The 24,416-nt window shown below is 36.4% G+C and overlaps 1 protein-coding gene and 1 long non-coding RNA gene across 11 annotated transcripts in view; one reads left to right on the forward strand and one right to left on the reverse strand.

Annotated features, from left to right (window-relative positions):
* GRIK2 (glutamate ionotropic receptor kainate type subunit 2) overlaps positions 1–24,416 on the forward strand; it is a 1,225,242-nt gene that overhangs the window by 45,327 nt on the left and 1,155,499 nt on the right. The window contains exon 1 of one of the 9 annotated variants that reach the window (XM_077162499.1): positions 1,911–1,986. The exons of the other annotated variants lie outside the window; for them this stretch is intronic. The gene's annotated coding sequence lies outside the window, so the exon portion shown is untranslated. Of the gene's footprint in view, positions 1–1,910; positions 1,987–24,416 lie in introns of those variants that run through there. 9 annotated transcript variants of the gene reach the window in all.
* The window catches only part of LOC143684999 (uncharacterized), a 76,092-nt gene that overhangs the window by 31,165 nt on the left and 20,511 nt on the right, over positions 1–24,416 (reverse strand). The window contains exons 2-3 of one of the 2 annotated variants that reach the window (XR_013176319.1): positions 5,594–5,715; positions 4,203–4,267 (exon numbers count right to left, since the gene is read on the reverse strand). This is a non-coding gene — a long non-coding RNA (uncharacterized LOC143684999). The remainder of the gene's footprint in view (positions 1–4,202; positions 4,268–5,593; positions 5,716–24,416) is intronic. The other variant, XR_013176318.1, reaches the window with a different exon arrangement.

Genomic DNA, 24,416 nt, shown 5'->3' on the forward strand with positions numbered 1-24,416 from the left:
ACAATATGTCTGGTTGTGGTTCTCTTCAAATGTATCCTGTTTGGCACTTGCTGGGCTTCTTCAAATTATGTACTAATGCTCTACAATTGCTTTTTTAATATTCCTTTTGCCCTTTTCCCTCTTTCTTCTCCTTTTGAGACTCTTACACATGTATTCATGTGCTTATTGGTGTCCCACAGTTCTCTTAGGCTGTGCTTACAGTTTTTCATATTTTCTTCTTGCTTTTCAGTCTGAATAATTTGAGTTGTCTCATTATTTTCTTCTGCCAGCTACAATATGCTGTTCAAACTGTCTGAGGAATATTTCATTTAAATTGTTGTGATCTTTAATTCTAATATTTGTTTAATTTCTTTTTGAATTTTTTCTCTCTCTATTGAGATTCTCATTTTGCTCATTTGCAATTTTCATATCTTTTCTTCTATCTCTTTGTTTTTCTTTAGCTCCTTGAGAATACTGAAGATCATTAAAAAAAAAAAAAATCTTTGTCTAGTTTTCCCAACGTCTGGTCCTCTTCATTGATGGTTCCTGAATTTTTTTTCACTTTCATTCAATTTTATTGAGATATATGATATATTCACATACCATATAATCATCCAAATTGTACAATCAGTGGCTCACAATATCAGTGTATAGCTATGCATTCATCTTCACAATTGATTTTGAACATTTTCATTACTCCAAAAAAAAATAAAAATAAGAATAAAATTTAAAATGAAACTGAAAAAGAATATCCCATCCCCCCACCCCTATTATTTATTTGTTTTTGGTTTTTTTTTCTCATCTGTATGCTGGATAAAAGGAGTGTAGGTCAGCAAGGTTTTCGCAATCACATGATCACACCTTAAAAGCTCTATAGTTATTCAGTCATAGTCAAGATTCAAGGCTTTGGGGGCAGGCAACAGTGGCTTGGCAGGATTCTTGCCAAGAATTGAGTCCCTGAGATGCCTGTTTCTTAAGTTTGGATCTAGCTTGTTATGTGACAGGTATTTACTTGAATGCCAGGAGCGAACAAAAACAAACATTCCTAAGCAAAAAAAAAAAAACAAAAACAAAAACAAAAACCCATCTTTTGTAGTATTTTCTAATCAGCTCTGTGTTAGTTTGTGTACTCCTTCAGAGTTTAGCCCTTCTATGATCAGACTAAAGTGAAAATACAGGGTCCTCTTTATCTATTTTGAGCAACCTTCCTGTATTGGGAATGCACTCATGGACATCCCCTCTTTTACGGGTATCCTAATGGTCCCTGTACTCCCTTTGAAATAAACATTCCCCCTCCCCAATGCACTATTGTATTCATTGAGGTAGACAGTCCTTTGCCCCATGACACTTCAATTTGACTGTTTCTTTTATTTCTTTAGCAGTTAGCAAGTTGCTTTTTCCTGAAGGGCAAGTTCTAGAAAGACTAGTCAGAGAGGAGTGTCATGGTTCAGTACTTTATGTTGCCTACCATTAAACTGGCACCCACTTACAGGCACCCCAGTATGCACATAGGGGTTTCTCTTCTTCCTCTAGAATAGGACCTACAATGAAAGTGAAGGCCAGCTCCACACAATGCAGGTTGTATCATGCTAGCCTTGCTAGCATGATACCACAAGATTCTCCTACCTTTTTAAAGCTCTTTCTTGGTTTGTTACCCTCCTGTTACTGCACCCCTCTAGCTGTTTTACAGAGCTTTGAGGAAGCTGGCTCTACCATTGTTTTGCTGCTTATTCAAAGATTCTGCGGGGAGATGGAATCCTAGAGTATCCAAAGCTGTCTTCTTGGTCTACCAGAAGTCCTTCTTTTAACTTTTAATTTTTAACTATTGTTAGTAATACTATGATCATCCCTATGAACATAGCCAGGACATGGGTTACTTAAGCAGTTTTATATTTTTCTCCATCAGAAGAAATCATAGACGACAATGGGAAAAAAATCTTTGGAGAGCACACTTCTGCCAAGAAAGGTTTTGAGCATCCACAAGTTAATGATCATTGCCTGTCAAAGGTTGTGTACCTGAGGCTAAGTCATACTATGAAATTACTTTCGTCTTAAATAACGTGCCTTTGGGGCTTGCGCAGTGGGTGCATTTGAACTACTTTCATGCATCTATTGTCTTTAGTGGTTTTCTTGTAATAAAAAGGTCAGGTTTCTATATTGTAACAATTGAGTTTATGTGAGGAGTTGGTGCCAGTCTACTTTCCAGGATTTAGAATTGAGAAGGTTGCTAGTTTTATAGATAAAGACTTAAAAAGAGTGATGCCTTTTATAAATAATTTAAGCCCTATGTGGTGGGAGTGAGTTGGAAATAAATATTTTTTGTTGTCATAGTCTACTGTTTATTTGAGCTGTGGGATTTTAAGAAAAGAGCTTCTCTTTCAAAATTTGACTAGCTAATTAACCTTTATTGATCATATTACAATTGCTCCAATCTTTAAATTGCAAAAATACAATTCTGTTCTGAATGGTGTATGCTAGCATCCAATGCCGGAAAACATTCTTCTCTGGTTGTGGGTGGTCCCGCTCAGGTAATATGAAATCAAATATATACCTTGGCTTATGTGCCATAGTTTCTGTACCTTGAGCTGGAGCATGACATTTATGGAATGATTTCCTCTATAAGGAAATCCCCCTTGGTTCTTTCCTGTCAAACCACTTGCCCAATTTTTTTTTTTTTTTTTTCTGAATACAGAAGATAAGAGAAGATCAGGCATTCTAGATCTGTCTCATTTTTATCACATTCAGGAACTTGTGATGATCTTTCTAGTAAGGAAACAAGGACAAAAATTGGCTTAATTGTAATATCTTGGAGTATTCCTGATACTCCTTTATCAAGATCTGATGACTTTTCACCACTTGCTATTACTTCTTAAATGGACCTTACCTAGGATTCACTTTCTTGATTGCTGGCTTTTGAGCTTTTTTTTTTTTTTCCAAACCTGTTGGTTGGTATAATCTAAAGTAATACCTTGGTTCTGGTATATCTCTTCTGAAGACCTGGACCAAGGTAATAATTTTAATTCAGAGAACTTTCTTTGTTTCAAGTTGTGAGGGAAACAAAGAACATGGAAAAACCGTTATGGGAAAACATCTTATATCATCAGTTACAGAGAGTATTTGGTGAGGCTGAATGTAATTCTGTATAAACTATCACTGTAAAGGAGAGCAAATCAAAATAACATCCTAATAAATTTAGAACCATTAGCTTCTTCCTGACAGGAAATTGAAAGGCAATCCCAGGAACCATTACAAAAGGAGAATTTAAGTTATAGAGCCACATATATGGCTAAAACTTCCATGTTGAGTTCAGATAATAACATTTCCAGGAAAGTGAATTTAAAGAGAAATATGCTGAACTCTATTATGAGAAAGAAATTGCAGAGATAAAAAATTTGTATGATATTTGTTTTCATGCACTTTATTCAGTGAGGTATAACAAAATATTATCTAAACACCTGATATTAGAGGTCAAATGGTTTTATTTAGGAAATGCTTGAAAAAATCACCTGAGATGGAAAGTGATATCTTAAGGAAATAATGATCAATGGACAAATAAACAAATGAAATGGCTTAACTTCTATTTAATAGAAATAAACAAGAATTTTCAGGATGGGGAGAGCACAACAAGGTAGACAAGAGAAAAGTGTACCTGGGTTTTTTAAAAGCAGGGATGTATAGTGTTTGTTATTCTAAAATGCAAACTCTCTGCTCCATCTTTTTGGGAGGACTGTTTGAGAAGATGAGGAAAGGGAGTTATTTCCACAAATGGGTGTGTATCTGTTTCCTATTGCTGCTGTTACAAATTACTACAAATGTATTTGCTTAAAAAAAATCTATCTTATAGGCCAGACATTCAAAAAACGGGTCCTATAAAACTGAAGTTAAGATATCAGAAGGGCTGGATCCTAATGGAAGTTCTAGAGGAGCATTCATTCCTCGCATTTTCCAAATTCTAGACGCTGCCTGCATTTTTTGTCGTATCCCCTTCCTCTATCTTCAAAGCCAACAGTGTAGCATCTTGTAATCTCTCTCTCTCTGACCTCTGCTTCTGTTCTTGCATTTCCTTCTCTGACTCTGATTCTTTTGCCTCCATCTTTTCCTTATAGGGATCTTTGTGATTACATTGGGCCCATGAAGGTAATCCAGAATAATCTCCAGAATAATTTCAAGATCCTTAACCATACAAGCAAAGTCCCTTTTGCTATGTAAACTACCATACTCACAGGTCTGCAGATTAATACATGGACCACTTCCTGGGGAGTACATTGTGCAGTCTACCATAAAGTTTCTGTGAGGAAGAACAGACAGTGAAGGTGGAGGACTGTGATTTCTAAAATGCACCAAGTCAGTGGAAGCAAAGGGTTGGGGAAGCCAGAAGTCATCATGAGAGTATGCCTTTCATAGTTTATGAGCAGAGCAATGACATGATCATAATATTTGTGCTTTAGGGAAGAAAATTTTGTGAAAATATGAAAGATGAACTATGTCATAATTATATATAACAAAATAAGTTACAGTTCAAGAGAACAATAGGTTTGTCACAAAGAAGTACATGATTAATTATCCAAAGAATTCTATGGACAATAATTGCTATTGGAATTTTTAAGAGGTAAATTTGGATAATGATGATTAGTGAAACTCTTCTAATGAGGCCAAGGACATGAATTTGATTTTTTTTGTGGGTTAGAATATTCCATGACTGGCTTAAACATTTACTCATGACCATTTTGCAATCTGGGGGTAGGGAGGCATAAGGAGGATTAAGTAAGAAAGCAAAGTAGAGTGGTACTAACATTTTGTCTCTACTGAAAAAAAAAAATTCTTGGCATTCATGTCCTTCTGATGATAGGTTAGTTTAACACTTAACTCATATAATCACACAACAGATTTTATAAGATTAATACTTCTATATTAATACTTCTATGAATATACTTAATTTTTTATCATCATTGTATTTTTAAAGATTTGTATTATAAATAAAACATATGGAAATTCTCTATTATTTCAAATATATTTCTTACATGAACTTTTTGAAAAATCAGTATGCAATTTATTCCCCAGAGAGAAAATTTATGTATGAGTTCTCTGAAGTTTTGTATGATGAACATAAACTGTATAGCAAGAAGAATTAATTAGGAGAGGCTCATAGTGTATTGTATAGAATATGGATTTTGAAATTTAATAGTGGGTCTGAATCCTGATCCTGCACTTTATAACTTGTGTGATTTTATGTCATTTCACTTCACTAAGTTTCTGATTCTCTTTTATAAAACAGAGATATTAATGTCTATTTCAGGATTGTTCTGAGGATTAGAGAGTATGTGTATTGCACGTCCATTATAAATGATATTTTTATTAATTATTTTCTTGATTGAAATATTCAACATCAGTAACCTGATAAAACAATTTCATAACAGGGACACACCTAAAGTAGGTTCTCCTACTCCATCACTTTATTTCCTTGCCTTAATTTGGTTTTCTTTATAGGGCAGACTGCTTTGACATTCAATGCCAGAATGTTTTTGTTTGTTTGTTTGTTTGTTTGTTTTTTTAACATGGGCAGGCACCGGGAATCAAACCCGGGTCCTCGGGCATGGCAGGCAAGTATTCTTACCTGCTGAGACACCATGGCCCAATGCCAGAATGCTTGCTGCTTATGAAACTGCACCAAAATACACAACCGCCATCTACCTTTGGCCACAGCAATCGGAATACAGAGGAAAAGGGAGCCAATACCTTAAAGAAGATAGGAGAAAAGGTGTCAGGTATTAAAAACAAAGAACTCTAATAGCTACAAGGTACTAGCTATTGAAAAAAAAAAGAACCCCAAAAAGCTACCATGTGTTCTCTAAGGATGATTTGAAAAGCAGTTAGCTATTCTATGTTACTCCTTGACTACAGAGACCAAAGTTTTAGTTTCAGTTATTTTTCAAAAGGCAGCAATAAACTTTACCAAGATATTTGATCAACTTTGCTTCATACAACACTTGCAAAATCTTTTGGATTTGTTTCTCCTTTTATTTAAGCATCCAAAATAATTTTTGGTGTAGGTCTTTATGCAGCAAATACAACCACATATGAAACAATATTTCTATGTTTTCATGATCAGTTCCTTCCTTTCTCAGTTCCTTTCTTCTTCCCTCCTTTTCCCTCTTTCTTCCTTTCCATCCTCCCACTTTTTCTTCTTTTCTTTTCTGTGTATTTATTGAATGTATTTATTGAAAGTCAACTACTGTGCTAAGAATTGAGGACTGAAGATGAAATCTGCTGTCACAGAGCTTATGTTCCACTGCAGCAAAACTTCTGAGGTGTTATATGTCTCAGATATCTTTATCATGCCTTCACATTTTAATAGATATGTAGAAAATTTTAAGCTTTTGTTCTTTAATACTTTGGAGACTTTTCTCCACTATCTTCTTGTATCAAGTGTTCCTATTGAAAAACCTGAAATTGACCTAATTCTTATTACTCTTTATGAGATCTGCTCTTTATTTTTGTGAGCTTTTAAAAATGCTCTTTGTCTTTGGTATTCATAAATTTTACTTTACTGTGTTTCAGGGTGAGATATTCCTTGTTTCTTCTCTTTGACACTTATGAGCCCTTTCAATCTTAAGTCTTTTGCCTTTAAAAAAATGCTGAGAAGTATATCTTAATTATTTCTTCAAATGTTTCCTTCTATTCTGAGGCTGTGAGAAGTGGCCAAGTAAACTGTGACAATCCATTTGACCATCTCTTAAAATATTTTTGTTCACATGGCACAGGTTCAATCGTATTGGATTAAAGTTTTTGTCTCTTTAAATCCAATCATACAACATGGTTCTGCAGTGAATAATAATAGCAATGGTTTCTATTGACTTTCAGTTTTCAGGCTCAACATATAGATAAAGAATGAAAAAGCTGATCATTGTTAGGTAATAAAATGTATGTTCTATAAGCATTGATACTAAAATATTGATATATCTGACCATGCTGGTATGGATATATTATGTACCCCAGAAAAGCCATGTTTTAATCCTGATGGAATCTTGTGGAGGCAACTGCTTCTTTTAATCCTGATACAATAGTGTGGGTTGGATTTTTTTATTAGATTATCTCCATGGAGGTGTGACACACCTAATTGTGGATATTAACTTGATTAGATGGAGATGTGACTCCGCCCATTCCAGGTGGGTCTTTATTGGTTTACTCTAATCCTTTAAAAGATGAAACATTTCAGAGCCTACAGAAATGATGAGCCTAGAGACGAAAGCCAGCCCTGGAGAAGTCAAGTGAGGAACTTCCATAGGAACGGAGGCAGAAAGCAATGGAGCCCGGGAGCCAGGGACCCGCAGATGCCAGCCACGTGACTACCCAGCTGACAGAGGTGTTCCTGATCCATCAGCCTTTCTTGAGTGAAGGTAACCTCTTATTGGTACCTTAATTTGAACACTTTCACTTCCTTAGAACTGTAAACTTGTAACCTGTTAAATTCCCCTTTTGTAAAAGCCGTTCTAGTTCTGGTATACCGCATCTCGGCAACTTGCAAACTAACATACTGACTGAGGTTGAGAAGTGGAAGGAGAGTTAGAATGTGGTACAAAGCTACCAATTTCTTCATATCTATAATGAAAAACTAGGAAATAGTTTTAAAGTTTAAGAAAGATGTTTACGCATATTAAAGTTATAAAATAACTAAAATAAAAATGTAATAAAGATTGAAAAATGAATGTGTAAGGGGGAGATGTTAGAGTCAATGAGTTAATCCCTCATCTTTTCCGGTAGAGAAAGCAGCTAATAAAAATAAATAGAGTATAAGCATATTATCTATAGTTATAAAAAATAACCTTCAGAAGCACTACAACAAGAAATGGCTTAAAAATGTTGTTTATTGGGAGCAACACTGGGAACAGGAGGCAGGAAGGAAGACATTCTTATTAACACATATAGTTTTTGAATTTTTTTTTCTATATGCACCTATTACTTTCATGGTAAGAATAAAATAAAAAGTTTTTTATTTGAAAGAATAGTCCATTATTCTGGGGAAAGATCAACATTATCTTCAGCATATTTGCAACATTTTAATTCGATATTCACATTCTTAAACAAAATATTATCTGATTATATTCACATTACCCTATCTCCTGATCATGACAAGATGTGTATTACTAGTTTAAAAAAGAAATGCTAGATTCATTTGCTCAGTTAGTTCAGGGATTTGTGGTCATTTAGTCCTTTTGTCCAACCCATGGGTCTTAATTTAAATTTTCCATCTGGATTGTCCTAGGCTGTTACCATGGGGACAGTTAAGAAAGTTCAAAAATAAAATTTAAAAGATCTTTATATTTTGAACCCTCCCATCATAGTAGTGGGGATTTGGTTTCAAGTATCTTCTATTAGGATATTTACTTTTGCTTTAGCTTCTTTTGCAATTTATCTCTTTTCATAGTTACTATTCAGTGCATTTATTTCTCCTAGCAGCACTCATCTAGACATGCTTAAAACTAATTGCCTGAGTCTGGAGGTGAACAGCTTTTCTATTCTATTTGTCCTTGTTCCAGTGAATGAATGTTAGATTGTTGTTTTTTAAGATAGTCTGTAGTCAGCAAGTTAATGTGCTTAGCCTACTACTGATCCGTATGTTTTCTTGGGCTGATATTAAAATAGAATGAATATTTCAAAGACTAGTATTGTTATTAAAAAGCATAAGCAAGTTAAACAGACACTAAACTAACAGAATTCTAAAATTCAAATAAGCAATCATACGTATATGTAGTTTTTGCTGCTCTCATCCTGAACTCCATTCCTTATTGTTCCCTGATAGTGTTTACAATGATTTATGTACACCGTTGTGTTTCAGATTAAGGCATTTAAATTAAATCACCCGAGAAAGAGAATACACATTTCAAGAAGGCCATTACCTTTATATCTCAAATATCAAATTATCCTAGTACCATAAGTCAAATTTATTTAAATCCTTTAGTATCTAAAGCCTATGTTGTGTACAATATTGTGCAAAATATTATTGGGAATGAAAGAGAAGGAGTAGCTCCTATCCTTGGGATGTTAGCCACCTAGCTATGGAGATAAGACTTAGATAAATGAAACAAATATAAAATAAGAAATTGTAATATAATACATATACTCCAGTGTTGCAAGTGTAAATATTCTAATAATTCAGAAATGGCGAACGTCAAGGTGAGCCAAGGGAGTAAGCCTTGGTGATGGGAAAAGCATTTCTATCTATTTTAAAGAGATTGCAATATTTAGACTAATTATTGGGATAAAATGGACATCCAGGAGAAAATGAGTCTGAACATTTGGAAAGAGTTTGGTTTATTTGATGATTAGAGTGCGTGGAGGTGCAGGGGAAATAGAGTTGTGTGATTAACAGATGTATTGTTCATGTGGTGAAAATCCTCTGGCCCTACTTTTTTTTTGCTGTTCATATAAGAACTTGCATCCCCTTTCAATCATATTTACCTTCAATACGACAATGTTACTTATAGCCCCACTAATTAGTTACCATCATTTCTATCCATTCCCTTGCATTTAATTTCAACTTCATTAGGTAGCCTTTCCCCCATTGCTAGCTTTTGTGTACCTCTAGGTCTGCTATATTCTACAGGGTAACCTCTGAGATTACCTTTAGCAAAATCATACAGTATTTGTCCTTTTGTGTTTGACTTATTTCACTCAGCAGTATGTCGTCAAGATTCATCACGTTGTTATATGCTTCAGGATCTCATTTCGTCTTACTGCTGAATAATATTACATTGGATGTATATATCACATTTGTTATCTGCACATCTGCTGATGGGCACTTGGATTGTTTCCATCATTTGGCAACTGTGAATAATGCTGTTATGAACATCGGTGCGCAAATATCTGTTTGTGTCACTGATTTCAGCTCTTCTGCATATATACCATATATTGGTATTGCCAGGCCATATGGCAACTCAATATTTAGTTTTCTGAGGAATTGCCAAACTTTTTTCCATAGTGGCGTCACCATTATACATTCCCACCAATAGTGAGTAAGTGATGAAATTTGTCCACATCCTCTCCAACATTTGTAGTTTTCTGTTTAATAGCAGCCATTCTTATAGGTGAGGTGATATCTTATTGTTGTCTTGATTTGCATTTCCCTTATAGTTAATGAAAATAAGCATCTCTTCATGTGCTTTGTGTGTGTGTGTGTACATGGTCCAGGATTCGAACCCAGGTCTCCTGCATGGAAGGAAAGCATTCCATCACTGAAGCACCAGTGCACATCTTCACGTGCTTTTTAGCAATTTGTACTTGTTCTTTGGAAAAGTGTCTATTCATATCCTCTGCCCATTCTACAACTGGGTTGTCTTTTGTTGTTGAACTGTATAATTTCTTTATGTACACAAGCCTTTATCCGATACATGGTTTCCAAATATTTCATTGAATTGACTGCTTCTTCACCTTTTAGACAAAATCCTTTGAGGCACAGAAGCTCTTAATCTTAAGGAGTTCCCATTTATCTATTTTTTCTTTTAGGAAGTTTAGGAAGTTTAGGAAGCTACCTCCTATTATTAGATCTTTAAGATGTTTCCCTGCATTTTCTTCCAGAAGTTTTGTGGTACTGGCTCTTCCATTGAGGTCTTTAATCCATTTTGAATTAATTTTTATATTGGGTAAAAGGCAGGGATCCTCTTTTTTTGTTTTAGCTATTGATATCCAGTTCTCCCATGCCCACTTACTGAAAAGACTATTCTGACCCAGTTCAGTAGATTTGGGGGCTTTATCAAAATTACTCGTCCATAGATTTGGTGATCTATCTCTGCACTCTTGGTTCAATTCCACTGGTCATTACTTCTATTTTTGTACTAGTACATGCTGTTTTGGCCACTATGGCTTGATGGTAAGCTGTAAAGTCAGGAAGTGTTAGTCCTTTCACTTCGCTCTTCTTTTTAATGATATTTTTAGCTATTTTGGGTCTCTTTCCCCTTTAAATACATTTGATAACTAGCTTTTCCAAGTTTCCAAAGTAGGTTGCTGAGATTTTGATTGGTATGGCATTGAATCTATAGATCGGTTTGGGAAGAACTGACTGCTTAATGACATTCAATTTTCCTATCATGAGCATGGAATGTCTTTCCATCTATTTAGGTCTTTAAAAATTTATTTTAGTAATTTTATTTTATTTTATTTTTGTAATTTTCTGCCTACAAGTCCTTTACATCCCTGGTTAGGCTTATTCCTAGATACCTGATTGTTTTGGTTGCTATTTTGAATGAAATTTTTCCTTAATTGTCTCCTCAGATAGGTCATTATTTGTGTATAGAAACATTACTGATTATTGTACATAAATCTTGTATACCTCCACTTTGCTGAATTTGCTTATTAGCTCAAGTAGTTTTGTCATAAATTTCTCAGGATTTTCTAGGTATGTGACAATGTCAGCTGCAAATAATGCAAGTTTACTTCTTCCTTCCCTATTTGGATGCCTATCATTTCTTTCTTCTAATTGCTCCAATTAGGACTTCTAGTAAAATGTTGAATAATAGTGGTGATAATGGACATCCGTGCCTTATTCTTGATCTTAGGGGGAAGGCTTTCAATCTCTCACCATTAAGCACAGTGCTGACTACAGATCAGATAGCTATGTTCATTAGGGAGATTGATCTGCAGCTTTCCTTTCTTATAGTGTCTTTATCCAGTTTGGTATTAGAATTATGTTAGCTTATTAAAATGAGTTAGGTAGTGTTCCTTTTTCCTTAGTTTTTTTTGGAAGAGTTTAAACAGGATTGGTTTTACTTCTTTTGGGATGTTTGATAAAATTCCCCTGTGGCGCTGTCTATCCTGGACCTTTCTTTGTAGGAAGATTTTTGATGACTGATTGAATCTCTTTATTTGTAATTCGGTTATTGAGAGCTTCTATTTGTTCTCAAGTCAGTATAGGTAGTTTCTGTGTTTCTAGAAATATGTCCATTTCATCTAAGTTGTCCAGTTTTTTGGCATATAGTTGTTCATAGTATTGTCTTATGATTTTTTAACTTTCTTCAGAATCCAGGGTAACAACCCGCCACTCATTTCTGATTTTGGTAATTTGTGTCCTCTCTTTTTTTTTCTTTGTAAATCTAGCTAGAGGGCCATCCATTTTATTGATTTTCTCAAAGAACCAACTTTTGTTTTTGTTGATTCTTTTATTTATTTTTTTGTTCTCCACTTCATTTATTTCTGCTTTAATCTTTATAATTTCTCTTTTTAAATATTCTTTGGAGTTAATTTGCTGTTCTTTCTTGAGTTTCTCTTGTTTTTTAAAATAAATGTTTAGGACAATAAATTTCCCTCTTAGCACTGCCTTTGTTGCATTACATAAGTTCTGACATGTTGTATTCTCATTATCATTTGTCTCCAAATATTTACCGATTTTTCTAGCAATTTCATCTTTGACCCACTGATTATTTGAGTATTTTGTTTAATCTCCATATATTTGAGTAAACTTTGGTTCTTCAGTGGTTATTAATTTCCAGTTTCAGTTCATTGTAGTCCGAGAAGGTGTTTTGGATAATTTCAATCTTACTAAATTTCTAAAGACTTATTTTGTATCTTAGCATATGATCTATCCTGGCGAACATTCCATGTGTACTAGAGAAGAATATATATCCTAGTATTTTGGGGTATAATGATTTATATATCTATTAGGTCTAATTCATTTATCATATTGTTTAGGGTCTATGTTTCCTTCTTGATCCTCTGTCTGGTTGTTGTATCTATAGTGGAAAGTGGTGTATTGAAATCTTCCTTTATTATTGTTGAAATGTCTATAGTTCCCTTAAGTTTTTCCAATGTTTGCCTAATGTACTTTGGAGGTCCGTAATTGGGGCATGTTCTAGTTTGCTAGCTGCTGGAATACAACATACCAGAAATGGAATGACTTTTAAAAGGGGGAATTCAATAAGTCACAAGTTTACAGTTCTAAGCCTGTGAAATTGTCCAAATATAAGCAAGTTTATAGAAATGTCTAAGACATCAAGGGAAAGATGCCTTTGTTCAAGAAGGTTGGTGGACTCTCTGATTTGTGGTTCTGTGATGTTCTGTTGTCCTTCTCTGCTCTCTCCAAAACTCCAGCTTTCTCCAAAATGTTTCCTCCTTTATATGATTATAGTAAACTAATCAAGACCTGCCTGGAATGGGTGGAGACACATCTCCACCTAATCAAGTTTAATACCCACACTTGATTGAGTCACATCTCCATGGAGATAAGCTAATTAAAGTTTCCAACATACAGTACTGAAAAGGAATAAGAGGAAATGACTGTCTTTACAAAATGGGACTAGGATTTTAGGGTACATATATCTTTTCAAACCAGCATAGAGCATAAATATTATGATTGTCATTTCTTCTTGGTGAATTGTCCCTCTTATTAATTTAATATGTAAGGTCCTTCTTTGTCTTTTATGACATCTTTACATTTAAAGTCTGTTTTATCTGATATTAGTATTCTACTCCTGCTTTCTTTTGGTTATAGCTTGCATAGAACATCTTTTTCCTTCCTTTCACCTTCAATCTATTTGTGTTCTTGGGTCTAAGATGTGTCTCTTGTAAACAGCATATAGATGGATTATATTTTTTCTTTTTTTTTCTTCTTCTTTTCCCTTCTGTGTGCTGTGTGGTAGGGGTCACATTTCATTCTTTTTCCGTGCAAGTATCCCATTATTTCAGCACCATTTGTTGAATGTTTTGTTTGTTTCTTTGTTTTTGTTGGTTTCTTTGTTTGTTTATTTGGGAAGTGCATGGGCTGGTAATCAAACCTGGGTCTTCCACATGGCTGGTGAGAATTCTACCACTGAACTAGCCTTGCAGCACCCCCTATCGATGGATTGTGTTTTTAAATCCATTGTACCAGTCTGTATCTTTTAATTGTTGAATTTAGTCCATTAACATTCAAAGGTATTACTGTAAAAGTAGTTCTAAAATCTACATCTTATTCTTTGGTTTTAATTGTCCAACATGTATATTCTTTACCCCTTCTCTGTTTTAACCTTTTACATTACCCTTACTAGTACTCTTCAATTTTGTGCCTTCTTCCAGACCTCTATCTCCTGTCTTATTTTTCAGCTGTCAGGACTCCTGTGGCAGTTTGAAGCTATTATGTACCCCAGAAAAGCCATGTCCTTGAATCCTCATTCAATATTGCTGGGTGGGAGTTTTTTTTTTTTACTGTTTCCACAGAGATGTGACACACCCACTTTTATTAGATGCTTTCCATGGAATGTGTCCCCACCCACACAAGGTGGGGACGCATTCTGTCTCTGAGAGAGAAACTCTGAATGTCATTGGCCTTCTTGAACCAAGGTATCTTTCCCTGGATGCCTTAGACTTGACATTTTTATAGTCTTGCTTTAATTTGGACATTTTCACGGCCCTAGAACTGTAAACTTGCAACTTAATAAAGTCTCCCTTTTAAAAGCCATTTCATTCTGTTTCTGATGTATTGCATTCCAGCAGCTTACTAATTAGAACAACTTCCTTTTAGTATTTCCTGTAGGGCAGGTCTTTTGTTGACTAGTTCTCTCAGTCTTTGTGTTTGAAGATTTTAATCTCTCCCTCAATTTTGAGGGACAACTTGGTTGATAAGGAATTCGTGGCTAGAATCCTTTCTCATTTAGAATCTTAAAATATATCATACCTCTGCCTTCCTGCTTCCATAGTGTTGAGTAGTCTGAAAGCAGTCTTATGTGTTTTCCCTTCTATATAGTAGATTGCTTTTCTTGTGCTGCTTTCAGGACTTTCAGCTTTTCTTCAACATTTAGCAGTGTCTTGGAGTAGGCCTATTTGAATTTATTGTATTTTGGATTTGATGGGCCTCTTTTATTTGCATATTTATGTATCTTATAAGGGTTAGGAAGTTTTCCCAATTATATCTTCAATTAATCTTCCTAGCCCTTTACTCTTTTCTTCTTCTGGGACATCAGTGATTCTAGTATTTGTGTACTTCTTATTATCCATTATTTCCTTAAGATCTAATTCCATTTTTCCATCTTTCTTGCCATTTGTTCTTTTGTGTGCTCTACTTCAATTGTTCTGGCTTCTAGCTTACTTATTCTTCCTTCTGCTTCTCTGAATCTGCTATCATGTTTCTCTAGCATATTTCTATTTTTGGTATACTGTATCTTTCATCTCTGTGAGATCTGCCATTTTTCTATTTAGTCTTTTAAATTCTTCTGTATGCTTTTCTGGTGTATTCCTGATATCCTTTATTTCTTTATAAATATCTGTGAGTAGTTTTTTCTGTATTCTGTATCCCCACCAGTGTTTTGATTTGGTTGTTTGGCTGGGCCATTTCTGCTTGACTCTTCATGTGTTTTGTGATTTCTGTTGTGTTTGGGACATTTGATTCTCTTTTTTATTTATTTATTCTTTTATTAATTAAAAAAGAATTAACAAAACAATTAGAAATCATTCCATTCTACATGTACAATCAGTAATTCTTAATAACATCACATAGTTGCATATTCATCATTTCTTAGTACATTTGCATCGATTTAGAAAAAGAAATAAAAAGACAACAGAATAAGAATTAAAACAATAATAGAAAGAAAAAAAAAACAAAAAAAAACCTGTACCTCACATGCAGCTTCATTCAGTGTTTTAACATAATTGCATTACAATTGGGTAGTATTGTGCTGTCCATTTCTGAGTTTTTATATCCAGTCCCGTTGTACAGTCTGTATCCCTTCAGCTCCAATTACCCCTTCTCTTTTTTTTTTTTTTAATTAACGGAAAAAAAGAAATTAACCCAACATTTAGAAATCATACCATTCTACATAAGCAATCAGTAATTCTTAACATCATCACATAGATGCATGATCATCATTTCTTAGTACCTTTGCATCGGTTTAGAAGAACTAGCAACATAACCGAAAAAGATATAGAATGTTGATATAGAGAAAAAAATAAAAGTAATAATAGTAAAATCAAAACAAAACAAAACAAAAACCTATAGCTCAGATGCAGCTTCATTCAGTGTTTTAACATGATTACTTTACAATTAGGTATTATTGTGCTGTCCATTTTTTGAGTTTTTGTATCTAGACCTGTTACACCGTCTGTATCCCTTCAACTCCAATTGGCCATTATCTTACCCTGTTTCTACCTCCTGCTAGACTCTGTTACCAATGACATATTCCAAATTTATTCTCGAATGTCTGTTCACATCAGTGGGACCATACAGTATTTGTCCTTTAGTTTTTGGCTAGATCACTCAGCATAATGTTCTCTAGGTCCATCCACGTTATTACATGCTTCATAAGTTTATCCTGTCTTAAAGCTGCATAGTATTCCATCGTATGTATTTACCACAGTTTGTTTAGCCACTCTTCTGTTGATGGAGATTTCGGCTGTTTCCATCTCTTTGCAATTGTAAATAATGCTGCTATAAACATTGGTGTGCAAATGTCCGTTTGTGTCTTTGCCCTTAAGTCCTTTGAGTAGATTCCCAGCAATGGTATTGCTGGGTCGTATGGCAATTCTATATTCAGCTTTTTGAGGAACCGCCAAACTGCCTTCCACAGTGGTTGCACCCTTTGACATTCCCACCAACAGTGGATAAGTGTGCCTCTTTCTCCGCATCCTCTCCAGCACTTGTCATTTTCTGTTTTGTTGATAATGGCCATTCTGGTGGGTGTGAGATGATATCTCATTGTGGTTTTGATTTGCATTTCTCTAATGGCCAGGGACATTGAGCATCTCTTCATGTGCCTTTTGGCCATTTGTATTTCCTCTTCTGATAGCTGTCTGTTCAAGTCTTTTTCCCATTTTGTAATTGGGTTGGCTGTCTTTTTGTTGTTGAGATGAACAATCTCTTTATAAATTCTGGATACTAGACCTTTATCTGATATATCATTTCCAAATATTGTCTCCCATTGTGAAGGCTGTCTTTCTACTTTCTTGATGAAGTTCTTTGATGCACAAAAGTGTTTAATTTTGAGGGGCTCCCATTTATTTATTTCCTTCTTCAGTGTTCTTGCTTTAGGTTTAAGGTCCATAAAACTGCCTCCAGTTGTAAGATCCATAAGATATCTCCCAACATTTTCCTCTAACTGTTTTATGGTCTTAGACCTAATGTTTAGATCTTTGATCCATTTTGAGTTAACTTTTGTATAGGGTGTGAGAGATGGGTCTTCTTTCATTCTTTTGCATATGGATATCCAGTTCTCTAGGCACCATTTATTGAAGAGACTGTTCTGTCCCAGGTGAGTTGGCTTGACTGCCTTATCAAAGATCAAATGTCCATAGATGAGAGGGTCTATATCTGAGCACTCTATTCGATTCCATTGGTCAATATATCTATCTTTATGCCAATACCATGCTGTTTTGACCACTGTGGCTTCATAATATGCCTTAAAGTCAGGCAGCGCGAGACGTCCAGCTTCGTTTCTTTTCCTCAAGATGTTTTTAGCAATTCGGGGCACCCTGCCCTTCCAGATAAATTTGCTTATTGGTTTTTCTATTTCTGAAAAATAAGTTGTTGGGATTTTGATTGGTATTGCATTGAATCTGTAAATCAATTTAGGTAGGATTGACATCTTAACTATATTTAGTCTTCCAATCCATGAACATGGTATGCCCTTCCATCTATTTAGGTCTTCTGTGATTTCTTTTAACAGTTTTTTGTAGTTTTCTTTATATAGGTTTTTTGTCTCTTTAGTTAAATTTATTCCTAGGTATTTTATTCTTTTAGTTGCAATTGTAAATGGGATTCGTTTCTTGATTTCCACCTCAGCTTGTTCATTACTAGTGTATAGAAATGCTACAGATTTTTGAATGTTGATCTTGTAACCTGCTACTTTGCTGTGCTCATTTATTAGCTCTAGTAGTTTTGTTGTGGATTTTTCTGGGTTTTCGACGTATAGTATCATATCGTCTGCAAACAGTGATAGTTTTACTTCTTCCTTTCCAATTTTGATGCCTTGTATTTCTTTTTCTTGTCTAATTGCTCTGGCTAGAACCTCCAACACAATGTTGAATAATAGTGGTGATAGTGGACATCCTTGTCTTGTTCCTGATCTTAGGGGGAAAGTTTTCAATTTTTCCCCATTGAGGATGATATTAGCTGTGGGTTTTTCATATATTCCCTCTATCATTTTAAGGAAGTTCCCTTGTATTCCTATCTTTTGAAGTGTTTTCAACAGGAAAGGATGTTGAATCTTGTCAAATGCCTTCTCTGCATCAATTGAGATGATCATGTGATTTTTCTGCTTTGATTTGTTGATATGGTGTATTACATTAATTGATTTTCTTATGTTGAACCATCCTTGCATACCTGGGATGAATCCTACTTGGTCATGATGTATAATTCTTTTAATGTGTTGTTGGATACGATTTGCTAGAATTTTATTGAGGATTTTTGCATCTATATTCATTAGAGATTGGTCTGTAGTTTTCTTATTTTGTAATATCTTTGCCTGGTTTTGGTATGAGGGTGATGTTGGCTTCATAGAATGAATTAGGTAGTTTTCCCTCCACTTCGATTATTTTGAAGAGTTTGAGAAGAATTGGTACTAATTCTCTCTGGAACGTTTGGTAGAATTCACATGTGAAGCCATCTGGTCCTGGACTTTTCTTTTTAGGAAGCTTTTGAATGACTAATTCAATTTCTTTACTTGTGATTGGTTTGTTGAGGTCATCTATGTCTTCTTGAGTCAAAGTTGGTTGTTCATGTGTTTACAGGAACCTGTCCATTTCATCTAAATTGTTGTATTTATTAGCGTAAAGTTGTTCATAGTATCCTGTTATTACCTCCTTTATTTCTGTGAGGTCAGTAGTTATGTCTCCTCTTCCATTTCTGATCTTATTTATTTGCATCCTCTCTCTTCTTCTTTTTGTCAATCTTGCTAAGGGCCCATCAATCTTTTTGATTTTCTCATAGAACCAACTTCTGGTCTTATTGATTTTCTCTATTGTTTTCATGTTTTCAATTTCATTTATTTCTGCTCTGATCTTTGTTATTTCTTTCCTTTTGCTTGCTTTGGGATTAGTTTGCTGTTCTTTCTCCAGTTCTTCCAAGTGAACAGTTAATTCCTGCATTTTTGCCTTTTCTTCTTTTCTGATATAGGCATTTAGGGCAATAAATTTCCCTCTTAGCACTGCCTTTGCTGCATCCCATAAGTTTTGATATGTTGTGTTTTCATTTTCATTTGCCTCGAGGTATTTACTAATTTCTCTTGCAATTTCTTCTTTGACCCACTCGTTGTTTAAGAGTGTGTTGTTGAGCCTCCGCGTATTTGTGAATTTTCTGGCATTCCGCCTATTATTGATTTCCAACTTCATTCCTTTATGATCCTAGAAAGAGTTGTGTATGGTTTCAATCTTTTTAAATTTGTTAAGACTTGCTTTGTGACCCAGCATATGGTCTATCTTTGAGAATGATCCATGAGCACTTGAGAAAAAGGTGTATCCTGCTGTTGTGGGATGTAATGTCCTATAAATGTCTGTTAAGTCTAGCTCATTTATAGTAATATTCAGATTCTCTATTTCTTTATTGATCCTCTGTCTAGATGTTCTGTCCATTGATGAGAGTGGGGAATTGAAGTCTCCAGCTATTATGGTATTTGTGTCTATTTCCCTTTTCAGTTTTTGCAGTGTATTCCTCACGTATTTTGGGGCATTCTGGTTCGGTGCATAAATATTTATGATTGTTATGTCTTCTTGTTTAATTGTTCCTTTTATTAGTATATAGTGTCCTTCTTTGTCTCTTTTAACTGTTTTACATTTGAAGTCTAACTTGTTGGATATTAGTATAGCCACTCCTGCTATTTTCTGGTTGTTATTTGCATGAAATATCTTTTCCCAGCCTTTCGCTTTCAACCTATGTCTATCTTTGGGTCTAAGATGTGTTTCCTGTAGACAGCATATAGAAGGATCCTGTTTTTTAATCCATTCTGCCAATCTATGTCTTTTGATTGGGGAATTCAGTCCATTAACATTTAGTGTTATTACTGTTTGGATAATATTTTCCTCTACCATTTTGCCTTTTGTATTATATATATCATATCTGACTTTCCTTCTTTCTACACTCTTCTCCATACCTCTCTCTTCTGTCTTTTCGTATCTGACTCTAGTGCTCCCTTTAGTATTTCCTACAGAGCTGGTCTCTTGGTCACAAATTCTCAGTGACTTTTTGTCTGAGAATGTTTTAATTTCTCCCTCATTTTTGAAGGACAATTTTACTGGATATAGGAGTCTTGGTTGGCAGTTTTTCTCTTTTAGTAATTTAAATATATCATCCCACTGTCTTCTAGCCTCCATGGTTTCTGCTGAGAAATCTACACATAGTCTTATTGGGTTTCCCTTGTATGTGATGGATTGTTTTTCTCTTGCTGCTTTCAAGATCCTCTCTTTCTCTTTGACCTCTGACATTCTAACTAGTAAGTGTCTTGGAGAATGCCTATTTGGGTCTAATCTCTTTGGGGTGCGCTACACTTCTTGGATCTGTAATTTTAGGTCTTTCATAAGAGTTGGGAAATTTTCAGTGAAAATTTCTTCCATTAGTTTTTCTCCTCCTTTTCCCTTCTCTTCTCCTTCTGGGACACCCACAACACGTATATTTGTGCGCTTCATGTTGTTCTTGAGTTCCCTGATACCCTGTTCAAATTTTTCCATTCTTTTCCCGATAGTTTCTGTTTCTTTTTGGAATTCAGATGTTCCATCCTCCAAATCACTAATTCTGTCTTCTGTCTCTTTGAATCTATCATTGTAGGTATCCATTGTTTTTTCTATCTTTTCTACTTTGTCCTTCACTTCCATAAGTTCTGCGATTTGTTTTTTCAGTTTTTCTATTTCTTCTTTATGTTCAGCCCATGTCTTCTTCATGTCCTCCCTCAATTTATCGATTTCGTTTTTGAAGAGGTTTTCCATTTCTGTTCGTATATTCAGCATTAGTTGTCTCAGCTCCTGTATCTCATTTGAACTATTGGTTTGTTCCTTTGACTGGGCCATATTTTCAATTATTTGAGCGTGATCCATTATCTTCTGTTGGCGTCTGCGCATTTAGACAGATTTCCCTGGGTATTGGATCCAAAAGTTTGGAAGATTTTTCTGTGAAATCTCTGGGTTCTGTTTTTCTTATCCTGCCCAGTAGATGGTGCTCGTGGCACATGTTTGTCTGCGGGTCCCACCAGTAAAAGGTGCTGTGGGACCTTTAACTTTGGAAAACTCTCGCCGTCCGGGAGGTTCGCGAGCCGAAGCGGCTTGAGCCGGCCCGGGGTCTGAACGCGGGGAGGGTTGCTGGCCGCCGCAGCCCGGGAAAGCGCCCTTCCGAATTTCCTAGTTGGCCCGGGGCGACAAGCGTGGCAGGAGGGCGCCAGCGGCAGCGGCCCGCCCGGGAGAGTGCACGTTCCCGGGGAGTCACAGGTTTGGAAGGGGCCTCCCCCACCCGTCACCGTTTTCCGCGGCCTGGGGATTTCCGATCCAATTCTCTCAGTTGGTCCGGGGGGTTGCGCGTGGTGTGGGCGCCAGCCGCCGCGGTTTCAGGGGACCGCCTCTCCAATTCTCCCAGCCAGCCCGGGATGGGGGAAGGGAGTGACTCCGGCCGCTTGCCTCCCAGCCTGGTGAAGCCTGCGCGCCTCGGCGATCTCACCCGAGCGGCTTCTCTCAGCCAGCCAGCCATTCCAGGATGGGGTACGCTGTCTTTTTTATCTCTGTTGTGGCTTTGGGAGCTGTTCTGTGCCGTTTCTACTCCCCTAGTAGCTGTCCTGGAGAAGAAACTAAGATCCGTGCATCTTACTAAGCCGCCATCTTCTCCGGAAGTCCTGATTATCTTAATAATACTATTTTGCAAGTTGGCTTCCTCCATTCCTTTGAAGTTTTGTATTTACTTGGTTTTGCATCAAAGGTTCCCTTTTGCACTTGGTTTTGTCAGTAATTCACCCATCAAACCAAAACCCAGCTCTCATGTAGAGAATGCAATTCTACTTGTGGGTCTATTAAAAGCTAGGCAGGGTGGTCGAGAGGCTACTCTGGAGGTGACTCTTGTTCAAGCTTCGGTTTTACATTGCTACCTACCATAACTTGCCAAACTACAACAAAACTATTCTAGTCAATTCTAAAGAACACGTATGGCATTATACAAGATTCTACAAAGGTTCTGTGCACTAGGGTAACTTTGCACAGAAAACTACAACCTCCAGATGGGTCCCTGGACCAGGTAAGTCCTGAAATGCAGAGGGGCCAGTTTCTCCAGAACATCAACTAGTTCCACCCCCTTATCCCATATTATTGATAGCCCCTTCCAACATGGAAAAGTTAAAATGGAAATAGCCCAAATATCCCTAAAGAGTAGAGGAAAGATTAAAATTGATGGTGGAATTATATAGAGAAGGTAGGGTTTAACAAATGGCTATGATTGCTGAATCATATTGATGTTTCTTTTAGTCCTGTATCTTACAGCAACTAGAATTAAAACCCTAAAATTGTGGAATTGTAACCCCTACCAAACTCTGAAATCTGTTGTACAACTTTTTGTTGTGATGTGCTTTAAAATTTATTGCTTTTTTGTGTACACGTTACTTTTCACACATACACACACACACACACACACACACACACAAAAGTTGATTGTGATAAAAAAAATTCCTCCTAACCTACAGTGTTCTGGAGCAGCTAGAAGGAAAAATCTGAGATGATGGAATGATAGCCTATGAGAAACTCTGGGATCTGTTCTGTAACTGCTTGTTGAAGCGTACTTTGAAAATTACTGCTGTTTTCTCATTGATTTGTATATTTGTTACATTATTTAAAAAGTTAAAAAAATAAATCCTGTGTGCACAGGTGGTTCAGTGGCAGAATGCTTACCTTACATGCAGGATACCAGGGTTTGATTCCCACATCATGCACCCCCCCAAAAAAAATGAAAATGAATCCTTATATCTATGTCCAATTGATTTTGATACCTGTGCCAAGTCCACTCAATGGAGAAAGAATAGTCTCTTCAACAGATATTGCTGGGAAAACTGGATATCATCCACATGTAAAAATAATGAAAGTGGGCCTCCACCTTATACCATATATAAAAATTAACTCAAAATGTGTCAAAGACCTAAATATAAGTACTATCACTATTAAAAAAAAAAAACAAACTAGGCAGGGGTTCATGGGTAGTTCAGTGGCAGAACACCTGCCCATTATATGGGAGACCTGAGCTTGACTTCCTGCATAGACACTCCCCAAATAATAATAAAATAAAATAAAAATATGAAAAAAGCAAACCCCAACAGTAGTAGGCCCCAATGTCAAAAGAAGACAGCCCAAGATATATTGGAAATTAACTCAGAATGTTGCCCACAGAAGGGAGAGAAAATTTTAAACTAAAAAATAAATTAAACATATAAATACATAAATAACAATTATTAAATAGGGTGGGCCATGGTGGCTCAGCAGGCAGAATTTTTGCCTGCCATGCCAGAGACCCAGGCTCAATTCCTGGTGCCTGTCCATGCAAAAAAAATTATGAAGTGGGCAGGCCACAGTGGCTCAGCAGGCAAGAATGCTTGCCTGCCATGCCAGAGGACCTGGGTTCGATTCCCGGTGCCTGCCCATATAAAAAAAATTATGAAGTGAAAATAATAATAAGACTAATAAAATACAGGAAATCTATAGTTGAAAAGAAAAAAAAAAAAACCTAGGGAGAGTGCACTTACCACCCCTTCCCAGCAGGTGGCACTCCTAGGGCAACCTCCTCCTCTCAGGCCCTTCCCTTTCCAACTGCCCTGGATGGCTGGGAAATAGGCATGTGCAGCAGGGGGTTGAAGGGTGCTCTGGCCCACGGAGGCGGGAGGGTCAGTCCTGGCTCATAAAATGTGGAGCAAAATGTAGTGCCTGGTACCTGGTGGATCCATGCCCAGTGGGACAGCTAGTTGCAGTGCCCGGCTGACCGCTCCCAATACCTATGGGCGTCACAGTTTGCGAGGGATGGCTGCGCACACCTCTGGGCTCCCCTTGGGTTCTGCTGGCTGTGAGTTTGGGTTGCTTGGGGAGATCGCCCCAGCCAACAGCTGGGGCAGGATGGAGCAGAAGAATGATCAGTTCCCTCAAATCTGCACACCACTGTCTGCCTCTGATGAGTATCCCATCTGATCAGACCCACCCTGCTCTCCCCACCTTTCTCCTCCCTAAGAAACCCTGGAGACCTTCTTCAGTCACTCAGTCCCTGAGACTGCAGTCCCAGTTATTTTTTTCCCTCATCCCATATCTTGTCCCACTAAGCAGAGGTGAATTCAATCCACCCCACTTTTCCATCTTTCTGAAAGTTCTGGGCCTACTTTTGTATGATATGCTTAAATGGTAGTTATTGGTGGTTGTATGCTCCCTTAGGTTTCTTTCCTATTATCCCTCATCCTTTAGTAAAAATGTTGCAAATTTTAATCTCCCTCAACTATGGGGTTGACATTGTGCCATGAGGAATTAAAAAGAATTACCTGCCCATG

This window comes from Tamandua tetradactyla, chromosome 5 (assembly GCF_023851605.1).
Source record: "Tamandua tetradactyla isolate mTamTet1 chromosome 5, mTamTet1.pri, whole genome shotgun sequence".
Classification (NCBI taxonomy): Eukaryota; Metazoa; Chordata; class Mammalia; order Pilosa; family Myrmecophagidae; genus Tamandua; species Tamandua tetradactyla.